The 8,373-nt window shown below is 36.1% G+C and overlaps 1 pseudogene; it reads left to right on the forward strand.

Moving 5' to 3' along the window:
* Positions 1–796: 796 nt before the first annotated feature.
* Positions 797–7,442, forward strand: LOC132619766 (subtilisin-like protease SBT3; annotated as a pseudogene).
* Positions 7,443–8,373: the final 931 nt, after the last annotated feature.

Here is an 8,373-nt window from a genome sequence, read left to right on the forward strand (position 1 = left end):
ACGGATAATTGAGACATTCGCATGATATAAAAATAATTAGTAGAATTTCCTCTTCTTTTTCTATTTTGCAGAAAGTATTGAAGAAGTAGAAAAGGATTTTTCGTAGTAAAAGTTTTTTTTTTTTTTTGGTTGATTAACATTATTGAAGGTGCTTCAATTAGGGGTTGGTTCAAATGTAATACAGATGGTGCTGCTAGAGGAAATCCAAAGCCTAGTTCCATTGCCTTTTGTGTTAGAAATGAGGAGGGTAATCTCATATATGCAGCAGGACAAACTATTGCAGATGGCAATAATCTCATAGCAGAAGCTTTGGCCATCAAGAAGGGAGTTGACTACTGCATTTCTCATCAGCTTGTTCCTCTAGTTGTGGAAACTGACTCATTAGCTATGAAGATGTTCATTTCTGGAACATGGGAGGTTCCATGGAACATTACTTTGGTGGTTCAAGAGATTAACAGAATAAGGAGGGGAAATATGGTGATTGTGGAGCACATATGCAGAGAAGGAAATGGCCTGGCAGACTTTTTAACTAACTATGTTTTTGATTTTGCAGGTACACAACACTTTCATAATTTTCAGGATCTTCCAATCAAGGCTAAAAGACTTCTCAACATGGACAAAGCTCAGATTCCTAATCTTAGGATCAGACATGAGAAGGATAACAGATTACAGGAGCTATAACTTGAATCAGACATTGATACTGATACTGATAAGAGAATGAAATAACTGTGTTGCATGTCTAGGCCATATATACTTCATGTGTTGAAATGGAGATGAACTGGTGAGGAATCTTGTTATGGGTGGTATTAGTGTGCATGCATGCTCATTCCCATGCAGGAAGTCTCAACATGTTCAACAAAGCTTCAACATTTTCCAGGAAATGGCAACAGGTTGGAAGTGACCATTAGAGCAAACATAGCATAGTAAGCTGATACTGTCCTAGATGTCCGAAGAAAATTCACCTGACTGAAGTCCATACCACCAGGTGAGAGCTTGGAGGTGTGAAAAATGGATGCAAGTCAAGACTATAGGACCTCTAGCAGCTTTATTTATGTTTGATGTTGTAATGGTTTTACTTTTATGCTCTTGCTTTTTTTTTTTTCATTTTTTCATACTAACCAACTGGTTAGTTTTTGTACAGTTTGTTTGATTTCTAATAAAATGCCACTATTTTGATGGTTTAAAGAAAAAAAAAGGTGCTTCAATTACAAACATTATTGATGGTGCTTCAATTACAAAATATAGTGACATAAGGTGGAGATAAACATTTTATTATGGTATAAAGATCTTAACTTCAAGACACTACAATAGGTATTTCAATAACCTCGAAGACTGCAACTATCAAGACTAAACCTCATTCTATTATTGAATAATACCACCAAATTATAAACGACATAATACTTGAAAAAGTCATTGAATTAAGTATAACCAGAACATACGATAAAAATTAGTAACAACTTCTTTTTTTGAAAAAAAAAAAAAATAGTGAATGAACTACCTAGAACAGTTAGTAATGAAATAAATAGAACTTCCCAGGATGAGTGGCAGCAGAATTATTTTTATATACGATTAAGTTAATTTTTTTACTATTAAAGTTTTTACTTGATGGTTTAGTATGTAAAGTAAGTAAATTTGGTTTCTATGGCCAAACGCCTACTTAGTCTTAACGTCACTTTTAATATTGTCTTTATATTATAAATGTTTTCAATGTTTTTGTGAAATTGGTTTTAGGAAGAGTGTTCATTGCTAACCAAACAAATTGTTACATAGGTAGTTTATTTAATTTAGAGAAAAATAATTGTATGTAGAATTAAAATTTATATGAGTATATATGAGTTTTTTTTATCTTTTATCTTGACTAAATTGATAAAAATATAATTAAAATTCACTAACTAAATTTATAACCGCGCGAAGCACGGCCAACTTTACTAGTTAGAAATATGCTCAATCACCGTGTCAGAAATGCCATTCCCTTTGTTCTTCATCGAGCAAAAATTGAGAGTGACAAGTAAGGGTGTACATGGACCGGGTTGGTTCGGATTTTTTAAACACCAAACCAAACCAATTGCGTCGGGTTTTAAAATTTATACACCAAACCAAACCAATAAAATTCGGGTTTTTCAACCTCGAATTTTCTCGGGTTGTTCGGTTTACTCGGATTTTCGGTTTTTTTTTCGGAATAGTCTTGATACAAAACATATAACTTTTACTTTAAATATTTCTTTAGTCCTAGTAAGATACAATTATATAATTAAGGTGCTTCTTAAGAAAATAACACAAAATGTGAGAAGAGTGATGACATTGTATTCAAATATTCAACAAAAGCTAATATAATCGGTTAAAATAAATATTGCTAATTAACAAGCCAAAAAAAAAATGACCATAATCTAAAAATACTAAGTCATGCTAAAATAAGTATTAATTATATGACAAAGAAAAAAAACTTAAGTTATGTATTTTTACTCTCTAAATCAATTATGCAAAACTAAAGAATAGATATCCAACATTATTGTCATTTCTAGTGGTAAATTGAATTTCTTTTGTTAGGATTAGTGTTGAGTTGGTTTTGGTTTGGACTTTATTTGAGTTACTAACATCCATAGGATATAAAACTTATTGACATTCAAAATTCTAAGTTCAAACTTGAATAATATGATAATAGATAAAAAATTACGAAAAAATTTAAGAAATATTTATAAATTACTTTACAAATAAATATTTTTATGTATAAAATATTTTAAAAATTGAATACATGTAATGTCGGGTTGGTTTGGTTCGGTTTGACTTTTTTCAGTTAAAACCAAACCAAACCAATTATGGTCGGGTTTTTTTTTTCAACAAATCAAGTCAAACCAAACCACTAGTCGGGTTTTTTTTTTCGGTTTATCGATTTGGTGCGGTTTGTCGGTTTACTTTGTACACCCCTAGTGACGAGTGATGTTCCATATATAAAACTATAAAAGAAGGTAACTGTCGTTTTACGTTTCCATTTGTAGAGGAAGAGTGTCATAAGAGTAGCATTTCCTTCTCATCACATTTTGCTGCTGATGTTGATATTAGTGATGGTCTAGATAACTGATGTATCTTTCTTAAATAAGCAAAGAGTTCAGTAAAATATCTGAAATTCTTTTTATATCATGGATACTAATAGGAACTCAACTATTAGAAGATTCGGAGGGTGAATCATGACAGAAGTATCATTCTTTTTGTTTGATCGAAACAATAACTATGCAAGGTTCTGCTTTGATACGAAGCCAAACTTGGAAGGAGATTTATGTAATTATCCCTTTAATTTTTCGGCTATGATGACGTTGTGGGAAAACCAATCTAACTAATGACTCTGTTGATACAAAAATACATAAGTGACTTTAGTGAATAATTTGCTAACCAATATAAATTATTCACTCGCTTTTCTTGTTTTACTACACTTAATGAAATATGTTGCTCTAAGCTCCTTAAATATATAAAACTCATGTTGTAGGAAATTTTTGCAGGTAAAGTTTCTGGTTATATCAAATTACTACTATATATAAGGGACAATTAAGGGGCTTTTGTAGTCCTCACACAAGTTCTCAATAAAATTTTAAACTTTCAATTAATTACTTTTAGGTCCTAATCTTATTTTTTAAAGTCAAATTTACTTTTTGTTCTTAAGGTCTACTTTTCAAAAGTTTTCGAACCTCCTGCCTCTTTTTTCCTGTTTTTTGGTGTTTTATTCTGTCTCTGGTATCCACATTTGAGTCTGATTAATCCAGATAATTCGAATTGCGTAGCGCCCGAGCGCTCCCTCCAAAGATTCTTTTCATACCCAGATTCGAACTTGTGACCCCTGATTAAGGAAGGAGCAGCCCCATCCGCTACACGAATTCTGTATTTGTCTTAAAAGTTCATCAACTATGTATAGATTATTTTGAGATTTTAGTTATACCAGCTACATTATTCGCTCATGTCTGTGGACCACTGAATATATTGAAGTTGTAGTTTCTGGGAACTATAGCACACTGTAGGACCATTTGGCCATGCATTTTGGACATTAAATTTGAAGTTTTGATTTGAAATTTGTGTTTGTTTATGATTATTGAACAAAGCTTCAACTTCTATTTGGTGGAAATGTCAAGACAGCTGGTAAAGATTTTTTTTTTTTTTTTTTTTTGTAAGAACTGGTAAAGATATTAGAAGGGTGCAAAGTTGAAAATGTTGCAATTTTTCAATAAAATGCCAGTTTGGCACAGGGTGAAAGATGGACAAAGTGATGATGGATAAGTTGGCTTCCCATACATCCCTCTTTATATAAGTAAACAACATTATGTTTAAGAAATCATCCCCTCCTCCATTCATTGCTAAAAAATATTGGCTAATCCTACTGCCATGTAACTTTGGTTCATTCTCATCTTAATTCCATCAACAATGGCTCAATCAGATCTTACATCATTCATATGGACTCATCAGCCATGCCAAAAGCTTTTTCTAGCCCTCATGCTTGGTACTTGTCCACTCTTGCTTGCGTATTAGACAGTTCAAGACTTGGCAGAAACTCCCCGCCTTCCTCAAAACTAGTCTATGCTTATGCTAATGCCATGCATGGTTTCAGTGCAAGTCTTACTCCTTCCGAGCTCCAAGTCATCAAGAATTATATGTTTCTTCAATGAAGGAAATGACAGTAAAAATCCACACAACCCGTACATCCCAATTCCTTGGGCTCAACTCAATAACAACATCCGGTGCATGGCCAAAGTCGGACTACGGCAAAGATGTTATCATTGGTGTAGTTGATACAGGGGTTTGGCCAGAGAGTAAAAGCTATGATGATGATAGAATGACTGAAGTTCACTATGGTGGAAAGGAACATGTGAAAGTGACACTCATTTTAATTCTTCTTTGTGCAACAAGAAACTAATTGGAGCTCATTACTTCAACAAAGGCATGCTTGCTAAATATAAAAATCTTACCATCACCACAATGAATTCTATCCGCGATATAGGACATGGAACTCACACTTCCTCTACTGCTGCAGGAAGTCGTGTAAACGGTGCATCTTACTTTAGCTACGCCCTGGTACTTCTATAGGCGTGGCCCCAAAGGCTCATGTGGCTGTGTACAAAGCTATCTGGGAGGGAAGTGATACCTCCTCTGATATTCTAGCGGCAATGGATCAGGCAATTGCAGATGGTGTGGATGTGATGTCCTTGTCATTTGGCATGTCTTGTCCAATATATGAAGATCCTACTGCTATTGCTGCGTTTGCTCTAACTGAGAAAGACATATTTGTTTCCACCTTGATATGATCCCAACAAGCTCAAGACCATTCACTCGGAGTCAAGCAAGGGAGCTCCAAGAGCTACAAGTATTATTCATGAAGAGAGACGCGTTGGAAGAGCTTGAAGAGAAGATCTCACAAGTGTATAACGTTTGGGAGATAGCTTGGGAAGAGATTGAGAAGGAAGCCACAAGAAAGGAAGCTACTACACAAAGTGGCTAGAAGTGCAATTTATGGTAAAGGAGTACAACTCTTGGTTAGGAACGCAATTCAAGGTCAAGAGTGCAATTCGAGACTATAATTGCAAAGCAATTGGCGTGTGGCATCAAGAGCCCATGTGGGGATTTTTCCGCAAAGGCCACTTTTGGGTCTTTGTTGTAATAAGTTTTAGCATAAATAGACCCTTTAGTCTTCATTTATATTTAGCTTGAATTTGGATGAAAACTCTTATATTGAGTGTTATAGTTTGTTAGGCTAAGCAGTGATAATTGTAGGGAATTGTGAGGTCATCAATTGGTGAATTCCATTGTTGGCTTTGAAACATCTTTCCATTGATTTCATCTTGAGTTGTCCATTTGTGGATTTCAAATCAACTTGTTGAATTAAAATAGCATAGGTTCTTTGGTTGAATCCAATTGGAAGGGTTTAGTATTCTTGCTAAGCTTGTCCATAGATTCATTACCAAATGGGTCTTGCTTTATCCTTTTAATTTCCGCATTTGTTTTTTATTATTGTTCTTAGAGTTTCTAATTAGGATCTTGTCACGCCTCAGCAGGAAATTCTGGGCCTCATGGTCAATCCCTGAGCAATGATGCACCTTGGTTTCTCACTGTTGGTGCAAGCACAGTTGACCGTGCTGTTATCAGGATATTAACTCTTGGTAATGGAGTTCCAGTCACTGGTTTATCTCTCTACCCTGGTAACTCGACAAGCGAAATTCCTATTTTCCTTGTCAAAAGATGCTTAGATAACGAGGAATTGCAAAAGGCTACAGACAAATTTGTAGTCTGCATTGACAAAAACGCATCACTTGAGGATCAAGTTGTCAACGTGAATCATTCAAAAGCTGCTGGTGGTATCTTCATAACGAATGACCTCGTCACTGATTTGGACGAATATCTCCAAACAGGATTCCCAGCTATGTTTTTGAATCTGCAAGACGGTGATCAAGTTTTGAAGTACATTAACAACACTTCGTCACCAAAAGCAAGGATTGGACTTCAAGGGACACGAATTGGCACAGAAACAGCGCCAGCAGTCCCACATTTTAGTTCGAGGGGGCCAAGAGCTTCCCTTTCATTCTCAAACCTGATCTGATAGCTCTGGTTACTTAATACTAGCTTCATGGTCTCTAATATCATCAGTAAGTCCATGGTCTGAACTTCACAGTAACTACAACATTATATCTGGCACATCAATGTCATGTCCACATGCTGCTGGCATAGCTGCACTGCTGAAAGGGGCACAACCCGAATGGAGCCCTGCTGCCATTCGATCAGCCATGATGACCACAGCAGATGCGTCGGACAACACACATAATCCCATTCAAGACATTGCTCACAAAGATGCTGCCACTGCTCTAGCCATGGGAGCTGGCCATATCAATCCTAACAAGGCAATAGATCCTGGACTCATCTATGATATCACACCACAATATTATATTAATCTTCTTTGTGCTGTAGATTTCACATCAAAACAGATCAAATCCATCACTAGATCCTCTTATACTTGCTCAACCCTATCATTGGACCTAAACTATCCATCTTTCATTGGCTATTTCGATACGAATGGCAGTGAGTCGGATCCTACAAGGATACAAGAATTCTGGAGGACAGTGACTAATCTAGGAGATGGTGCGTCCGAATATACAGCCGAGTTGATTCCAATGCCTGGACTTAAAGTTAGTGTTGTTCCTGAGAAGTTAGTATTCAAAGAGAAGTATGAAAAACAAAGCTACAAGCTGAGGGTAGAATGTCAAAAACCAATGAAAGATTTTTCGGTTCATGGTTCTTTAAGTTGGGTGGAAAAGGGAGGTAAACATACGGTTAGGAGTCCCATTGTTGCCATGTCTAAAATTTGATCCTTTGTCAGGACAGAACTGATTATTGAATATTCACGAACTTGTCTTTTGAGAATGTGATATGTAATACACACTTTGAAGTATAATTCTATGGTCCACAACATTACTCCCTTACAAGTTAGTGAAATATAAATTTTTTATGACGAATTCTTTGAGTTCTCAGTTAATCCAACTCGTTGAAACACCTAGTTGATATATTATGAACTGAGAGCATAGAAAGGATAAATCTTGTATAAGATGTTGAGTGCAATAAAACATTGACATGTTTTTTCAGGTTGTATCACCAGAAAGTTGCATCTCTCTGTTGAAATTATTTCAATTGAAAGATAATACTACTGCGAACGTGTAACGAAATTGCAGTCCCCAGTTACTTAGCCTCAATACAATTAATCTCTTCATTCACCAACCCAATGTTTTGTCTTTTTTTTCTTCTGGGAAATTGATTATTGATATTGTAATAAACGCTAGTTCGGAGACTTACGCGTTTTCTCCTTGCGGAAGCGGATCATCTGCAGCAACCACGATTCGATGTCGGGAATCCTCACATACGAATAGAAACCCTAGTTCCACAGCCTAAATATCTTGTTTAGTTATGCAGAGAATTCTCTCAAACAGTAATTTATGGGGGAAAAATGCTCTCAGGCATGCAGTTTGAGGTAAGCCCTAATCCCACTTTCTCCATCTTTCTCTCTCCTCCATCCCCAGCTCCGACTGACCTAACCCGTTTTCCGACATGACCCTACCTTTTTCTGACCTTCTCTCTCCTCAAATCTCCTCCAAACCCTACCCTAGCATATCTTTTTCTGTCTTCCATAAAGAACACCTTTCCTGAATACTTACACTCCGAAACAAACCAGAAAATTCTGACCCCAACCCAGAAAATTCCGACCACCTTCGATCTGCTCCAGTGACTCTATCCCAGAGAGGCTCGCCGACCTGCTCCTAAAGGCTGGAGATCTTCTTTTCTTTTTTGGGTGAACTTCTTTCGTCTGAGCAGTCTCTTCCCTTCCTTTTTTCTTCCTTTCTTCTTCTTTCT

The sequence above is a fragment of the Lycium barbarum genome, chromosome 11 (genome assembly GCF_019175385.1).
Source record: "Lycium barbarum isolate Lr01 chromosome 11, ASM1917538v2, whole genome shotgun sequence".
NCBI lineage: Eukaryota > Viridiplantae > Streptophyta > Magnoliopsida > Solanales > Solanaceae > Lycium > Lycium barbarum.